We start from the raw sequence: 18,713 nt of genomic DNA, 5'->3' as shown, positions 1-18,713 counted from the left end.
ATAACTAAATGATGTGACCTCAAATATTGAGAATCATTTCATGTTATTTATACAAACATGTAAAAGTTATTGGTGGTGAGAATCAATCAATGACCCTTTTTACAGGAGAAAATAGAGCAAGAATCTTTCACTTCAGAGAAATAATTTATGCAGATGTTTGAGGGCAGGATTAGTGATACTGACTAAAATGAACTTTTCAACAGCTAATGTGATATTTATTAGGGTTCGGTTTAACCAATGTTAGTAATTATAAGAGACACAAAATTCACTATTAATTAGTTCATCATCAATTATTTATAATAGACTTTTAAAGGATGGCCACTCTCAAGCCTGTTATCTATGTTTGGTCTGGAATTCTTTGCTACTTTTCTTCCCTTCAATTTCTTTGCACTTGGTAAAAATTTCATTTTCCTTGTTTATTAGAACTGCTAGCTTAGAATGTTTTGTTCTCTGGAGGATTGATATCAGATGATGTGCTCATAATTTGGGGGAATATGTTTCAAAATTTAGTACAAGAGACTCTATTTTGAAAGAGAAAGGATCTTTTTTAATTCTAAAAGTTTAAAATATCTTTCTTTTGATGAAAATAGAGTACATGATTTCTGGAGCAAGAATCTCCAGCAAACCTTCAGCTTTAAAATATGACTTAATAGTAGGAAGTAACAGCACAATGAGCTCTTCTAACCTGGTGCTAAAGAACATATTTAGAGATTTTTCTTTCTTGTGAATAATCGTAACCAAATAAAACATGGACGAGTGTTTGCATCAGGAGGACGTCTATTTGATTTAACTGTGCTCACATAGTTTACTTTTTTTCCAGCATTTTCTCAGTTTTATTGACATGTAACATTGTCTTAGCTTGTGTCAGCATATTGATTTCATATGTGTAGATATTGCAAATTGGTCACCAAAATAAGTTTAATTAGAACCCATCAACTCACATTGTTTTGTTTTCTTGTGTGTGATGAAAACTTTTAAGAACCACTCTCTGAGCAGATTTCAGATATAAATACAGTATCATTAACTACAGTCACCAAGCTGAACATTACATTCCCAGGACTTCTTTATCCTTTAACTGAAAGTTTTTAACCTTTTGACCCCTTTACCCGTTACCCCCAACCCCTCCCCATGCTTCTAAGTAATCACCACCTTGTTCCATTCCTATGAGTTTGATTTCTTTTTAGATTCCACAAAATAACTAAGAGTATACAATATTTGTCTCTTTTGCTGACCTATCTCATGTAGCATGATGCCCTCAAGGGCTACCCACATCGCAAATGACAGGACTTCCTTCTTTTTTATTTTTTATGGCTGAATAATATTCCATTATCTCTCTCTGTTTATATATCTATATAAATACACACACACACACACACACATATATATATACTCATACATATAACATATACATGTATCTGTACATCTACACATAGATTTATATGCTGTGTTTTCTCCATCCATTCACCCATCAATGCACACAGGTTGTTTCCACTCTTTGGCTGTTTTTTGACAATCTCGCAATGATCATGGGAATGCAGATACCTCTTTGAGACAGAGATTTTGTTTCCTCTGAATAAATACTCAGAAGAATTGCTGGATTGTAGGGTAGTTCCATCTTTAATTATTTGAGGAACCTCCACTCTGTTTCCAGAGTGGCTGTGCCAGTTTGCTCTCCCACCAGCAGTTGTGCTTACAGAGTCTGAAATCTGTATCATCTACTAATGTCTTCATTCATTCCTTCACCCCCTTCATCACAAGCCCCTTTACAACAAATAGCAATAATAACAATAACAAAACTAGACACTATTTCAAGTTTCAAGGAGAGAATAAACACAAGAGGGGATAAGATGAGCATAGTGAGCAGAAAGTCCTGGTAAAAAGATACAATCTTTTCTCATTAGATTTTTTATTGATTGAATTTATTTATTTATTTATTTATTTATTTATTTATCAAAAGAGCTCATTTATTCTTATCTGGATAGATTTTAAAAAATAATATAGCACACCAGGCCATATGTAATTGGAAAGCCTGAGTGAAATCAATGAGCACGTCCATGATTCTTCCCATTTGTGACTAGTGACTCCCAGGAATGTTTGCATTTGGGGCCACCAATGTCCATGTTTTCCATGTAACTGCCCCATGCATGCTGGTTGCACAGGATTTCTTTCTTTCTTTCTTTCTTTCTTTCTTTCTTTCTTTCTTTCTTTCTTTCTTTTTTTTTTTTTTTTCACAGGATTTCTTAAAATTGTGCACACCGAAGTCTCTGCACCTTGCCTCAAAGGTCAGTGATGCTTCTGTCTTTCAGTTGTTAAAATATAAGGAGACTTTATTTCAGTCAACATCAAATAACTGGAACCATAATCAAGGCCTGAGATTATCTCACAGCAATAGTTTCCATGGAGTCAGGGGAGATTTCGCCACGAGATAAGGCGAGACTTCTTACTTATTACAGATGTGCAATAACAAAGCATGTAGGTTGTATGTTGAGGGCCCTCAGCACATTTCAGTTTTTCCACTCATGTTTTCTTATTCACAATGACAAAAATGCAGACCAAAGAGCTTGTGTGAAGCCTATCTTTTATGAATCCAAGCATGCCATTAGCACCGGAGAAATGCACTGGCTTACAGCCACGCAGGAGATCAGGTTCTGTGGTTAGTACAACCACAGACCACAGGTGTCCTTAAATACCAAGGTCTGTGTAGAGGTCAAGGTCAAGATGAGAAGCATTAGTTCAGGAAGGTAGAAATGCTTCTCCAAAGAGATGCTCTTCTTGGTTGGTTTAATAGCAGCTGTAGAATTCAACAAATTCCATCTCGAGTTGTTTGGGGGGAGAAAAGGAAACAATATGAAAACACAAAACCAGAATAAGGTCTCAGAGGATGATGTAGTCTCACCAATTGTATGATTCAATTTAAAAGTGTTTAGTTTAATTTCAGAAAGATGATAAAAGGAAGGAAGAAATTAAAGAAGTGCCACCATGTTCTGAGAATTCTCATTTGTTCTATGACAGCCACAGTGACAGTCTCTCCATCCCGAGGATATCCTCTATGTGTCTAAGGGATCTGGGATCTGTATTTATCTTACAATTGAGGACACACTTACTGTGATATATCCTCCCTTTATGAACCCTGTCATTAATTTAGTGACTTATCCCATACTCGACTGTTCTGTAAATCCCAGGAAACATGAACATGATGGGCAACATTCGTGGTGTGTGGGTTAGCAGGCTTGTGCTACTCACATGGGCGCCATCTGTGCAGGAAGCACCCGTAGCTTTCTGTTTTTACTGTGATGCAACTTCATACAGTTTCCATATGCTCTGATCAAAGTTTGTTGGCTGCAAGCTGCAGAAGTCCATTGCACCTAGCTGGCATTTGGAAACCTAGAAGGGCAGAGGTAGGTGGATGCTGGGTGGCATCACGTCCCTAAAGAGGAAGTGCAGGCACCCCAGGCCTGGAAACCCTGAGGCTGCTCCCTCCATTGCCATGTTTTCTTCCCTCTTCCCTCTCTGTGTCCATTTATCCTTACCTTCTTTCTGCTTCTTTTTAAAGAAAACCATGACTCCTCCTTCTCTCACTTTGGATCCCAGTAACTGTCCTCCATGTCACCTTAGAAGAATTGAGGAAGAGATTTTGCATCTGGGACTCACAAGGATGGTGTGAGGTATGACTGCATAGAATTCTGGAATTCAGAGAAACTTTGAAATCATCCAGATAACATCTCTTTTACTTTACAGCCGAAGATAGGACAGTCAAATAGTTTAAAGGAATAACCCAAGATCTCCTTGATAACCACTGTGTGACCAAGAGAGACACCAGAGGTTTTGTCACTGTCTCCTGGTGAGGATGAGTAGTTTTTTGAAGGTGGGTTAAAATGGTGAATTAAATTAACTTGCCTTAATAAGACAATATGTAAAGGAAAATAGTACTGAATTAGGAACTTCTAAATTATAGGCTAGTTTCAGAAATAGCTAATTATTATCAAATATAAACAAAGTCATGCTAACCACATTGTTTGATAGCTGTTTGACATTAATAAATACAAAAGAGGTAATTTATAGATTTTTTTATTTGCTCTACTTCTGAAAGCAAACTACTTTCTTTATGTTTTGAAATATCATTACCATTTAAGATAATAACAGGGATTATGTATCAGCTTTGTTTCACTAAAGAAAACTTTGGAATGAGTAGATTCCAGATGAATTATGCTCCATTTTGATAAGGACTGAATTTAATATTCTATTCTCTCCAGTTCAGCTCTTTCACCCAATGTAGTAGCTGTGGAGACTTGGTGCACTTCCCTCTCTGTGTGTCTGTGTGAAAATGCACGTGTGGTTGGACTTCTCACACAAATACAAAATCAGTCTTAAAATATTCCAGTGGAAAGCTTAATTCTAAGAATGCTTTGGAAAAGTGACCAGGACACTTAACCTCTAGCTTCTCTCTTGTAAAGCTTCTCATGGCCCTGCTGAGAATATAAATGGCAAGTTGTGCTTCGCAGCTGGAGCTCCTTGGAAGATAAGTATTAATTCGAGATATTTTGTTCAGTGAAGCATGATGCCTGTTTATGATGCCCCAGAGAATAATTTTTTAACACAAAGAAGAAGGCATATCCTTGCCTATTCCATAAAGACCAGGTTATTGAATAAAATTAAATAGAGGTAACATTAGTGTCTAGGAAATATATAAATATTCTGGAAAACAATGTTATACAAAAAAGTCAATGTCATTGGTACAGAAATTGATGTATAGAAAAAACTGTAATGTTGTCAAACTTTTACAGCCACACACAGTCACTACACTTGTGCATGAGTAGTTCAGGATGCTTGAAAAATGTCTATGCTTTGTGGACACATTCTCATCTCAATAAAGCCAATAAAACACCTTGAAATATGATAAATTAGGAAAAAGAAAAAAATTAAGATTTTTAAATAAAAATGTACATTTATTTATTTATTTTTAAGAAAAATGTACATTTAATGCAGCACACTGAATAAATTCATTCTCCCCTAAGCCAACCTCCCCTTATTTAAGTGTTTAACTCACACTGGATTTTAAAAATAAACACTGATTTTTAAAACTGGCAAATAATATGACTTCATATTTGAAAAATAGGGAGAAATTAAGATCAATTACAAAGCTTTCACCATCGAAAACAAAAGAATGAGTGAACTCTTCACATAATTTTCCCATTTTCTTGTTTTATATAAGAAATATATAAATGCTTCTTATAAACATTGACACAGTTTCCTAAAAAGAAACATTACTTGTAAAGACAGGATGTAAAAATAAATAAATAAGTAAAATGTTAAATAAATTACAAGTATTTTTATTAAAAATTAATTCAAAAATTAAAGTGTCCTGAAATCTTTCATCATGTGCCTTTCTTTACGTGAGGAGATGTAGTTATCATTTCACCACTTAATAACAGAAAAATACATTGTGTGAAGTAGTAGAAATATATTTTTAAAAAGTATTTGTAAAATTAATTAACTACAAAATATGTTGTGAAAATTAAAGGCATTTTAAAGTCTCCTTCCTGATGTTGGATAGATATTTGGATACTTGGGAAACCATCTTCAAAAGTGAAAATGACCTTTTAAGACATTTGCGGGCATTGATTTATTTGAACATCACTTAGCATTGAATGAGGGAAGTTACCACATAGAAATATCTTGTGAGAAATTAAGAAGCAAATTATAGTTATCTTTTTTTCCCTATTCCTATATATAAACCAATTATGAAATATAGTTTGAACTGAAAGAGAAAAAAAATGCATTTGAGTTAAGACCTTTCTTCCTGATGTTGCATTCTCTGGAAAAGAAAACAGGCTCCTGATTCCTATTAAAGTAAGATAAAATAAAACAAAATAGTAAAGAACCCCTCAAAAAAAGCAAGAACTTCCACAGATTGCATTTCATGGCTTTATCAATGATGTAGTGGATGATGGGAAATCATGAACAACCTCTAAGATCAGTTGTCACCTGTCACTTACGACGATGTGAGCTGACCTAAGAAGTGAGAAGTCCTGAAGCATGTATTTTGGTGTAAGCTATGGGCATTAAATTACTAGGTTTGGGAAGAAGTCATCCAAATATCCTGAAGAAACAGAAATTGAAGGAAGTAGATCTGCATTTCCAAGAATAGCAACTGCTTCTCAAGAATGGAAAGACACCAACATGGTACCCAGTCATAAGGAAAGACCTCCATAATTACAGATCACTGAGCCAGGAAACTGACATAGTATAATTAAGGACAGAATAATCTAACTCTTGTATAAAGTACAAATTAATAGGGCCATGTCCCCAAAACACAGCTAAGATTAAAAACCCCAGAGAAGGTCAATGGAGGCAGTTATAGGAATCGCCAGGGAGAAGTTTCATTTAACTTGAAAACAAAAAGGCTGCGAGGGCCAGGGAAATGATTAAAATGTGCATTTAGTTAAATGGAAGCTGTCAAGTCAGTCTCAGATGATCAACAAAACAAAATAAAAGCTATCAAACTCTAAATATTAGAGTTATCTAAGAATATTGATTGTGTATGGATGTGTACCATCCTTCTATTTTTAGACTTACATACATACACACCTGGAACTTACTGAACTAATTCGTCATGCACTCAGGTCTTCATCATAAGGAAGGTACTATTAATTATCATTTTTTTAAAGTCAGAATTTCAATACAACAAATTTAGGGCATGGATTTCAATGTGAAAAATTAAATCATTTCTAGGATACCTGCTCGACTACTTGTGCATCTGCACCATGTCCTAAATCTGGACCATAAATCTTGACATAGATCTAGTGTGATTGATGAGTCTACAAACACATCCGATCCCATTAAACTAATCAGACAAGAAGCAGCTCAGATAACATTAAAGTACCTATTTTTCTCTAACTTATCCATTATGCTACTTAAAACAGTTTTTATTTAGCTAGCAGAACACTTTTCCCCCCCATAATTAGGCAGTGTGTCATTTAAAATAGGGTTTTTGATTTGGACCAATGAATTTTTTTATCCATCAACAAGTTGAAAAAAATTAATAAAGTAGAATTGTGCTGTCAAGACAGCTAAAAGGGCCCATCATAGATGGCTTCCATTTTGAGCAAAGTGCAGTGATTTTTACTAATGAGAAAAATCAAAGGAAAATAGTTTGTGGAGGTATCCCGTGGCCTGGAAAAGATATTTTCATCTTTTACAAAAATGTTATCATCAGCCTATAGTTGACTCTTGACTTTCTTAAAGTCACTTGAGAAGTGATTGGTAAAACTACAGTAAAAGTTTACATATTTTAACAATTTACTGAAGTATCAATTGAAACGCCCAAACCTTAAACATGTAGACTTAAGATATCATAGGAGGTTTTGAGTGTCTCTTAAGTCCTTTGCCATATTTTCTGCATTGTTGGGTTAGTGGGAAGATACACACTTGCTTATGGCTTTCATAAAAGCTATTAAAGGAGTGTGTGAAGATGCTTTATCTCAGAGGAAATGGGGTTAACCAAATTTAGAAAACACTAAAGAAAAGAGGCACAGTGTCCTTAAAGGCATATACATCTTGAAGCTGACCTTTAATATTGTTCGGGGAAAGAAGTGCTTTCATAACAGGGACCTACACCGAAGAGGGCACAGCTAAAATAATGATAAGACTTATGCTGAGTTGAAATCGTCACTACTATAAAACGAAAATTTGGAAAACAGAAACAAGGCAGCTTCTTTCCTGCATGCCTTGCCTGCTCCATTAATTGCACAAAGACACTGATACACCTGCATGAATTTGTAGGATACGGATTACAAAACTCAGGTAAACCCAGAGCATCTGCTAGGAATCTGAGCCACTTGTGAGTGCACGGATATCTCTGATGTGGGAACATGCAAGGCTCTCAGCCCAGGTGATTCCAACACAATCGGGCATGACCCCACATTTGCACACATGCAGCCTGAATGCTGGAGAAAAGGGGAGCACTGCCCCCAGCCCACTGTGAAGACACAGGACACAGGATAGACCAGGATTCAGTGCTGTAACCCATCTGACCTACGCTGAGAGGTGAGTGTGGAGGTTTCAAACGATACATTAAAAAAACACACACACACACACACACACTCAACTTCAAACTACATTAGTTCTCCTGAGGAGAACAGGAAGGAGGTCTCTGGATAACAGGTGAGAATATGGGAACAGGTGGGAATATGGCCAGGACGTTGAGAGCTGGACACTGGACTGGTCTGTCTGGGAATCTTCTTCTTCAGAGTTTAAAAATAATGACGGGATTCTGAGCTGTGATCCAGCTTGACCCAGTCAAAGCCAAGAGCTGGAATGAGAACAGCTTTTGTGGACCACGGTGTGGACGGTTTAAGTGCATGAAGATCCCTGAGTTGACCACATGGGAGACTCAAGTGTTGCGTTCCCCTCTTCCAATCGAAGACTAGGGTATCACAGGGAATGTGGATCTTGAGGACACTGCTTATGCTCATTGTTGTACGTATTTTACATGCAGATGACACTGACATGGAACACACGGCGTGACAATGGTCTGCAAATCAGCACTCTGAGTTCTAATTTGGGGACCCGCATTGACTGTCCTCACCATGTGCCGAGTCATAAACTCTTAAGTGTGTGAACCAGGGACTCACTGCTGTCTCACAGGGTCACTCCAGAAATAAAAGTAGAAATTTGACTCATTGTGAAGCTTTGAAGTCATAATTAAGTTAACAAATAAGGCCAGCAATATTATAATGATGGTATAAATATACAAGTGCTGCTAAAGAATTGACAGAAAAAAAATGGTCAGTCGAAATTTACAAAAGTGGCGAACGTTGAAAAGGCCTTATACAGTGGAGGTAATGAACGTGGGAAATAATGAGGTTGTACATAATAGTTTGGCACCGTGAGAGGCTCCGGAGTTTTAGGAAGTGCTATTAAAGTGAACAAGGAAATTAGCATAAACAAAACAGAGAAGTAGGAACAGCTAAGAAAAGATGAACTGTCCCCAAATTACCAAATTGACCATAAATGAAGTATGTAGGCAGGAGGACGAGTCCTGAGAGAGAAACATTTTAACACTGATGTTTAACTGTCAAAGTCACTCTAAATTGCACACAATCAAGAAGCTGCTTTGTTTGGGGAGCTAATTTTGCCTTTTGCTTCTGATGCAAGAAATGATCACACATCTGGAAGGGAAAATGCTATTGATAACAGCATCAAGGCACACTGCCATCTTGTCGCACCTGCTCGTCGTGCCGGCTCGCAAGCCGGCCTCCGCTGATCCGTACCTTTCGGGAAGAGAAGTGAATAAGGTCACAGAAACTCTGATAAATATGCTACCTTGACCCTAATGCCGACATCTTGTAGGTGAAAAAACAATTATTTCTGCACAAGAATTACTCCATCAGAGCACTTCAATAATTAAGAATGGGAACCTTCTAGAGGCACCTGTATGGCTTAGTCGGTGAGTGTCTGCCTTCTGCTCAGGTCATGATCTCGGGGTCCTGGGATTGAGTCTCACATCGGGCTCCCTGCTCCGTGAGGAGTCTGCTTCTCACTCTCCCTCTGCCCCTCCCCATGCATGAACCATGAAAATGGTATATCTGTGTTGTTAGGCTTAGATCTAGATTCTAGGCTATCTGTGCCCATATTTCTAGAATATTCCAATAAATCACTATTGCACAAACCATACATCTATTCTACGATATGTCCACATTTGGGTTTTTGCATTGATTTGATTCTTGGCTCTTACATTTCCATCATTAAAACATTCACATATAGAGACAGAAATGCGAACATACACACAACTAAACAAAATATATACCCTCATCCACATCTGTGTCTATATCTAAGAAAGAAGAGAAATTGCAAAGTTCTAGACCTTCATTTTTGTCAAATGATGCCAAGTGATTATCCAAAGTGGTTGTATTTTACTGGTGAATTGATCAGACTATAACAATTCTTCAACATTACCGGAACTCCCAATACATCTGAGGGTCATCCACAGACATGGACCCTCAATACACCTCTCAGGCGCTCTCTCATATTTATGTGGGCAATGTGCTTTCCTCGATTTATCTGTACCTCACACCTTTCCCATGGGCCTCAGACTGTACACTCGATGACTGTTAGGACATCCTCATCCCATCCTCTTGGAGGAAACTCAAAGTCAACAGCCAAATCTGAGCAGAGAGCCCCTTCATATCTGGTATTGTCTCCCCCTTGCTGCTTTGAACTTGTCATCCAAGCCAGAAATGTGAGAGCTCTTCCTCCATCTCCTTGTCCCGCACCCAGGACGCCCACCCCACGGGTGCCATCTCCTACCTGCCCAGAGCCCATCGCAGACAGTCCTTCGGCAAGACCCTCTATGTCCACGCAACAGACAAGGTGATCCTCTGCCAAGTGCAAAGGCCACCAACATGCCCCTCTGTTGACCTGCAGACTGGAAACAGCCCTGTTCCCTGTGCCCTCAGACTGAGGATCGAGTCCTGCTCAGGACCTACGAGGTCACGCTTCTAGTCCTCCTTCCCTCTGTGCTTCCTGCCTCTGCCCAGTCAGCTTGCATTTAGCTCCTTCTGCATACGCTGTCCTCCCAGCACAGCACCTCTCAGCCAACTCTTCCCTCCTAACAAATGTTTTTACCTGTCCACCCTACCTGCAGATCCCGGGCACACTTCTCAGGCTATCTTAACTGTCCACAACACCTGTAGACCCAGGCACACTTCTCAAGCTGTGTTACCTGTCCACCAATCTGCAGATCCTGGGCACACATCTCATGCTATCTTAACCTGCCTACCACACCTGCAGATCTCGGGCATACTTCCCAAGCTGGGCTCTGGGGCCCTCCTGAACTCTGCTCCTTCCCTTAGGGCACTTATCTCACAGGGTGTTTATAGGTCACTGGAGGGATTATTATTTAATGCTTTCTTAAACTATTAACAGACTGACATAAATTTCCCTATTTGTCCTGTACCTATTGTGTGTTTTAAATGTGATCCTGCCATGGGAAGGCGTTGGTGTAACCTCAAGGTATGTAAAAACCAATGGGAAGATAAACACTGCACTTAAAGATTTATATGCTGGTGAGAGAGATGTCAAATTTCAGGAGGGTGTGAGAGTGCCATCAGGGACGCCCAGGTGTCGGGGAAACCAGGCGGCAAGGGCCAGCATCCTGGAGGCACAGCCAGCCTCCCAGGTGAGGCTGACCTGAAGTGCAAGTGGGGACATCACAAGTCCTGGCAGGGCCAGAGGATGGTGCTGGGCCCAGTGGCAGCCAGTTGATGGCCCAAAGACAGGCAAGAGGGAGCATCGTGGACCCCACGTAGCTCAATAAGGCAGGAATGGATGCAGATAGGTCAGTAGACACGCAATAGAAGAGCTGGTGGAGAAAAGGAGGTGGGATTGGGATCAAAGCTGAAAAGAGGAGAAGGATCCAGCATTTACTGAGAAGTCACTCTGATTCCTTGGCTTTGCCAGGCTCTCTACTTGCAGCATGTAGTTTAGTCATCATGGAAACTTCTTCCAACTACAAAGTCTAATGTTGCCACAAGTCAGTGCTGTTGTGTATGCCTGACAGCCTTAGGCAGTCCCTTGCATAGCCGTTGTCTTGGCAATGCCGCTAATGGGAACACCACATGGGAGTCACGGGAGGTCATGTCTAATTTACCTACAAGTGCAAAGGGTCCTCTGACCCTGTAAGGTGAGGTGCTCTGCTAGCCAGTCCTATTTCACATGGTCTTCTCCAAATGCTGCCCCTGGTGCTGCAAGAGCCCGTACCTGAGTCATGCCCAGGAAGGCTGCCCTCCACTGGCTGTGCCTGGATAGCCGTGGCCCTTCAGGGCGGAATCCGGAGGTGATGCTGCAGCGTCACCTTCTGCAGGAGAACTTCCCAGGATCCAATGGATTCCCTGATCCATCTAGTGCTTACTGAGACAGGTTCTGTCCATGAAATCCCCCAAACTACCCATGTGCAGATCCGGACACACAGGTCCTTTAAATAGGGGAACTTTTGGGAGCCTCTGGGGGCTCCATTGGTGAAGCATCTGCCTTCAGCTCAGGTCATGATCCCGGGGTCCTGGGACTGAGTCCTGCACCCGGTTCTGCTTCTTCTGTCCCTCCCCACCACTCGTTCTCTCTCTCTCTCTCTTAAATAAATAAAAACACAAAATTCTTATAAATATGGATCTTTTTTGTTTTCTAGTCTTCTCTGAGCCTGGATCCTCTGGGTCTTGTTTAGGAAAGCATGTTACCCAGATAAATATGAGAGAGTGCCTGTGAGGGCTGTTGAGGGTCCATGTCTGTGGATAACTCACAGATGTATCGGAAATTCCAATAATGTTGAAGAATTGTTATAGTCTGATCAATTCACCAGTAAAATACAACCACTTTGGATAATCACTTGGCATCATTTGGTAAAAATGAGGGTCTAGAACTTTGCAATTTCTCTTCTATCTTAGATCTAGACACGGATGTGGATGAGGGTATATATTTTGTATAGTTGTGTGTTTGTGCACATGTCTCCATCTCTATACATGAATGTTTTAATTTAATGACAGAAATATAAAAGCCAAGAATCAAATCAATGCAAAAACCCAAATGTGGACATATCGTAGAACAGACGTATGGTTTGTGGAATAGTGATTTATTGGAATATTCTAGAAATATGGACACAGATAGCCTAGAATCTAGATCTAGGCCTTACAATAGATGAACCATGAAAATGGTATTTGCAAACTAAGGGAGGCACCGAGTAATGCAGTAGAGTTCTGTTCATGTCAAGTTAAGAAACAGGAGAAAGCTAAATTGCCTTGTCTCCTTTGCTCTCTCCTCTTAGCAAGAAAGAGTCTTGGTGGCTTGAGAGATGCTCAGTCCTCTTCCCAAAGCAGTCATCTTTGTGTAGCTTTGTGTAAGAATTAAGAGAAAAAAAGGAATGCTTCTGAGGAAGAGTTAAATCAAAGGTGTTGGGAACATATTTACAAGGTGCTGGATCCTTGGTATATAGTTATCTTCTCTCATTTTTAATGAATAAAATGAAAATTTTCAGAGGTCATGTGGTATTGCATTTTAAATATTTTCCCCAGAATGATTTATTGTATTAAACATAGTTTACGTAGCATCGGGGCTTCTGTCCTTTTGCTAAAAAGATGATCCTAATACAGTCAGGGTACCCTTCTCGGGAACTGTCAGCAGAAAGGCAGTGTCCTCTGTAGATGCCTCCAAAGCATGTAACACATGTAAGGAGAAAGGTGAACCCACCCTCCACCTGCAGAGAGAATAGGGCACAGAGCAAAAGGTGCACAGAGGGCAAACTGTAGGTCCAGCCCAAACTCAGGGCTCACCTGGGTGGCAGGTGCCTGCGGCTGCACTTCAGGGAACAGCCACCAGAGGGCATTGGGCCCAAGAGAAGCGGAGGGAGGATCCCGACCCGAAGGCGTCTAAATACTTAGGATAATTTACCCGGATGGTTGCCAAGGTGCTGGTATGCAGAGTTGCAAAGCCAGAAATTACCACGATTTCTTTATTCTTTTTAGCATGCTTGAATAGAGGCCACTAAATACCAGCTTCTTTTCCTTTATAATAATGTTGCATTTCGAGGAAGAATGTTACATTTGCATTTTTAGATATAAAGTTATTTTCGTAGGTACTGATACCTGTAAAGAGGGGAAAAAACACCCCACAAATTGATATTTTTCCTGGGAACGGTTGCATGAGTGTGTTGACGGAGGCTTGTAAATGTTGTTTGTGCACTTGGAGCCATCTAAATATAAATGCTGGAGGAAACAAAGGAATGCTCAAGTCTAAATAAAGCAGCCCAGGTGTACCTCCCAATCAGGCACGAAAAGCTCAGCAAGAGGCCTGGCCCCTTTGTCCCTGCCCCTTCATGCCGGACCTTTCACAGCAGGGATGGAAGGGGATTAGGAAAACTGCAGAATGCTCACTTCATTTCCCAGGGGTCTGGCGCAAAGTTATTATTTAATAGTTATCACTGGTGTTTCTGCCATGGAAACTTCCACTTGTCCAATGCCATGGAAAAAGCTGATGCGTGGTGGCCTCGGGCGTCCAGCTGTGCAGTGATGGCCAGGTGACAGGCCCAGGGGGAGGTGCTGGCCTGGCCACGTGCACAGGGACCCTCTTCCCAGCATCTTCCAGAAGGGCTGACCACACCTGGGAGATGGGTCACCGAAGGACACAGATGCGGGAGGGAGGGGAGGTGCAGACACTGTGGAGGTCAGTTCTGACGGGCACATCGTCCTGCGTGTTTTTAACTAAACATTTATTTTCTTGCTCAAAGCTGTGTTGACTCATGGTAAAAGTCTTGGAGCACAGAGACAAACCAACAGAAAATGGAAATCAGGTGTGATTTTAGTGCCCACAATAACCTTCGTAAAATGTGTTATAGAATCTTCTCCTCTTTTAGATTCCTACCGTCTAGATTGATTTTTTTTTTTTTTTAATGTATTGAGTTTGACGTCGTGGACCATGGCTTTCATGCAGGCAGAAACCAGCAGGAAACCCGCCCTCTCCCAGCAGCTCCACGGGGAAAGGCAGAGGAGGCCGACTCAAACCACAAGCCGAGAGGCATCGGGACCCTCCTGTTTGCAGGCTCTGCGCTCGCGCTCAGGACACTGCACTTCCTCACGCTCATGCTTTCCAGACAGGAGGGCAGGCATTTCTGCATCCCAGGGCTTCTCCATCCAGCAGGACGCAGCGTGTGGAAACAGTAGCCCAACCGATTCAGAAAGTGGAGCCTCTCATTACTGAATTCGGATGCTCTCTTTCCTCCTTTGGAGACGACTGGGCGAAACTCCGCGCTATCCTGAGAGAACACAACCCACTGCGTCTCTACCACAGTACACCGACGTCATAGACGCCTTCCCCCTAGCAGAAGCCTGGGGCAGGAAGTGTCTCGGGAGGCTGAGGCTGAAACCTGCCAATCCCGCCCAATTGCGGAGAGAGGTCGTCGTACTTGGGGGCGCGTTACTCATCACTCACTTTAATGGGCCCTTTTGGGACATTTTATCTGCAATATGTAACAGTTCATGTGGATCCTATCAAAGAATTTCCAGCAAGGTCACCCTATGTAAGCGTCGTGACTGCGGCTGGGAGGGCAAGACGCTCTCCTGGCTCCCCTAGCACTGGACTTACCCTGGGGGTGGGGGTGGGGCGAGGAGGGACTTTGAAAACCCCCAGGAGAGGAAGAAACAGCAAGACTGAGCAAAGACCCAGGGCACACAGGACCGAGGGCCGAGGCCGCGCGAGCGCAACCAGGGAAGTTCTGGTCCTCGGTGCCCGGCAAACAGCCTCTCGTGCCTGTTCCCCCAGAATCCTGGGACGTGGCCTCATATGACAATGCGGTCCCTGCAGGTATGCCTGGATCAGGGTGGGCCGCGGAGACAGGGAGGTGAGCACCCCCCGGAGCCCCCCGAGCCCGGGAACCCCTCCCACCGATGCCCCGAGAGGAACCAACCCTCTGGATACCTGGACCCCAGACGTCGGGCTCCCCGACGGGCATTTGTCGGGCAGCCGCGGCCCCTCATGTGGACGCTTGCTGCGCTCTCGCGGAGGGCTGGGGGTTATGTGGGCCCCCGTCGGCCCGGATCCCCAGGAACCCGCTGAGATGGACGTGGTGTCTCTCGCATAGAAGCTGTTTAGACCGCCTACAACTGGATGCCATTTGAAAGGGATCTTTTATAGCCACCTACCCAGTGGGTTCTTGAAGATGTTCAACAGACTGCATGGTAGGGATCCTTGGAGACATCCGCCTGGGCCCATATGGAGGGTGGAACCCAGGAATGTTCTGGAGAGCAGCCAAGGAACCCAAAGGAAGGAAGCCGGTGGGTTTTAGCACTTTTTTTTTTTTTTTTTTTTTTTTTTTTTTTTGTGGGCAAAGTATAGGTTTTTTTTTTCTTAAAGATTTTATTTTGACTTTTTTTTTTAATATTTATTCATGACAGACAGAGACAGAGAGAGGCAGAGACACAGGCAGAAGGAGAAGCAGGCTCCGTGCAGGGAGCCCGATGTGGGACTCGATTCCAGGACCCCGAGATCAGGCCCTGGGCTGAAGGCAGACGCTCAACCACCAGGCCGCAGGCGCCGCCGGAGAGCTGTCTGCGAGGAGCTGCTGTGTGCCCTGGAGCACGCGGCCAGGTGCTGTGCACATCCACCGGGCGACACTATTGTCACTGGAAGGATGGTGACGTCTGTGATACACATTTTCCTGTAATTAACTTGTGGTCTTTGGTTCTTTATAATAAAGTCATTTTTCAAATGGCATTAGGTCCCTACTGTACTAAGAAAAAGGAAGTGGTTGTTTCCCCCCTCGTGATGAGAGCAGCCACGGGAGAACGAGGCCGCGGGTGCGCAGCGGGGAGGAGCACCTGCCGCAGCACCACCGGGGTCCCCGGGGCAGGTGACGGGCGGGGCGGGCCGCGGGGCGGGGGGTGTCCCGGGGCAGGAAGGGCAGCCTGCGGCCCGGCCTCCGTGCGCTTCAGGACCCGCGCCAGCCCGCGGCCGTGCGCTCCTCCCGGGGCGAGGCAGGGGGTGCTTGGCTGGCCTGGGCCCAGAGGACGGGGCGGCCCGCGGACACGCTGCACCCCCAAGGCCCCGGAGCTGCTCCTGGGGGCTCTGCGTTTGAGGGCAAACCGGGTGTTCCACGTACGAGGCCTCAGGGGCAGAGAAGGAACGGCCAGAGCGCCGAGGCCGACGGCAGCGGCTTCAGGTGGGCAGGGGCCTCGGAGGGTTCCGTCTGTGCCCCTGTGGGTACGCGCGGCCCGAGTTCACAGGAGGGGGAGCAGGCGTTCTTCTACTGCCAACCGGATGCGGTCAGTTCAGCTCAGCCGCGGGGCAGCGGCCGCTCCCGCCCCGGCCCGGCCTCCCTCCCTCCCTCCCTCCCTCTCTCCGCCCGGGCGCAGGAGGGCCCCGAAGGAGCGCGGGTGACGACGGGGCTGCGGGTCGCCGGGCCACCTCCGTGCCGGCCCCGCCGGGCGCTCCCGCTCCTTCCAAGCTCTTACCAAAATGCCGCGGACACAAAGGTGGCGCCGGCGCAGAATCAGAACCCCCAGTCCCGTCGTGGCCCGCAGCACATGGAGGGATTCGGGCCTCGTGCGCGTCAGTCGCAGTTCTTGGCTGGGGCGGCGGGTAAGAGCTTCGCGGTGAGGCGGGCGGGCGGCCCGGGGACCGGGGACCGCGGGGCTGGGGCGGAGGCGCCCTCGGAGCCCGGAGCCCGGAGCCCGGAGCCGCTGCGTGTGCGCCCGAGCCTGGGCCCGAGGCAGGGCTAGGCCGCGCGCCGCCCCCGCCGCCCCGGGGCACCCAGCCCAGGTAGCCGGTACCCCTGGTTACACCTGGGTCGGTCGTGCTCATGCGTCACATCCCCCGCGGGGCCCAGCCTGCCCCTGGACGCGCTGACTTAGTTTTGCCTCCCCTAGGGAGGCTGTACCCGTGTGTTCCCTCAGGACCTCCTCCGACAACACTCAAGGCTGCGGCTAAAATTAGTCGGGCGTAGAGCTAAGTAGGGTAATAGCACCACGTTTCCTGCCTTTCAGAGAAGGGAAGTGATGTCCGAAGAGAGATGGGGTTTTTTTGGGGCCAAGTGACCAACCCCAAAGCTGGCCAAACCTCGGGCCAGGTCACAGGACGTCCCAGGGCAGACCAAGCACATGATAGACTGTCTTTCCACCATGGCTTTCCCATCAGAAGCCCAAAGGTAGGGCACTTTCCTGGACTTATGAATAAAAATACAAGAAGCCCTCAAGTCACACAAACAAACAAATGTGAAGTGAGGAGATAAAGCTGCTATGACTAAGAACCGCGACTGAACAACGGAATGCAAACCTCCAGTGTTCTCCAAACTGTATCTACCCATCTTTATGATTTATCGCCCAAATGCTATTTTGTCCATCAACCTCTTTTAAATTTTGGAGTCACCTCTCCCACCCTGTCTAACCTTCTTTGTGGCATCACGGGAGGATCGCTAAAGTTTCCCAGGAGGCCAATGGAGAGAGCACCCCACACACGTCAGTGGACTCTATCCATCCAGGAGAAAAGAACGTCATCTCATACCCGAGTAATGATGGTCGTAACATGATTAAGGTCGTCTCTTCTGGTGAGGCTATATCCTCAAATTGTTATTAAAACAAACATTCTCCCAAACCACAAGGAGCAGGGAGCCCGTGGAGCTTGCAGACGCCTCACCGTGTCCATGGGGTCTCCATCTGAGGCTCCCTGACCCCTGCACGGGGCCCATTCCAGACCTGGTGCTGCTCAGCCCCCTCCACCTGTCGGGTCCCCGGGGACCAGTCTCCTGGGGCGTCAGGGCTTCCGAGCTCCTTGGCTTATCTTGTCCTCTGTCTGGCCATAAGCCTTGCTTTAATGCATTTGTTCTGCATTAATAATATGGACCCGCAAGCAAGAGGTTGATTAGCCGTATTTGTTTTGCATTGGCAATTATTTTAAATTGGATGTGGGGCATTTTTTTTTTTAATTAGAGCTGCTTACTGTGAACAAAAGGGAAGACATACTGTATGATGTTGACTACTTTACACTCACAACAAATAATAATAATACACGTGATGATAAAATCGGCCTGTCGCAGCCCCAGAGATTCCTATCTTAATTATGGCAGAGAGTGACTGCCTCGTGTCTGAATGAGGGACTTGAGGCTGTTTACTTCACCGAATGTAGGACATGGCCTGTGACATCGGGAAACCTTATATATGTTTGCAAATGGAGAT

At 44.3% G+C, this 18,713-nt stretch overlaps 3 long non-coding RNA genes across 3 annotated transcripts; 1 reads left to right on the top strand and 2 right to left on the bottom strand.

Annotated features, from left to right (window-relative positions):
• Positions 1-1,151: 1,151 nt before the first annotated feature.
• On the bottom strand, positions 1,152-10,651 carry LOC140610538 (uncharacterized). Its single transcript, XR_012012159.1, has 4 exons — positions 10,309-10,651; positions 3,531-3,610; positions 3,244-3,384; positions 1,152-2,814 (listed from the first exon to the last, which is right to left on the bottom strand). It is a non-coding gene; the product is annotated as an uncharacterized lncRNA (long non-coding RNA).
• A 4,160-nt stretch (positions 10,652-14,811) lies between these two features.
• On the top strand, positions 14,812-16,222 carry LOC140629096 (uncharacterized). The gene is made up of 3 exons (XR_012026981.1): positions 14,812-15,348; positions 15,626-15,818; positions 15,939-16,222. It is a non-coding gene; the product is annotated as an uncharacterized lncRNA (long non-coding RNA).
• Positions 15,945-17,213, bottom strand: LOC140629126 (uncharacterized). Its single transcript, XR_012027001.1, has 3 exons — positions 16,995-17,213; positions 16,643-16,786; positions 15,945-16,184 (listed from the first exon to the last, which is right to left on the bottom strand). It is a non-coding gene; the product is annotated as an uncharacterized lncRNA (long non-coding RNA).
• Between the last annotated feature and the right edge of the window lie 1,500 nt (positions 17,214-18,713).

This window comes from Canis lupus, chromosome 1, assembly GCF_048164855.1.
Source record: "Canis lupus baileyi chromosome 1, mCanLup2.hap1, whole genome shotgun sequence".
NCBI lineage: Eukaryota > Metazoa > Chordata > Mammalia > Carnivora > Canidae > Canis > Canis lupus.
This window is presented reverse-complemented; position numbering and strand designations above follow the sequence as displayed.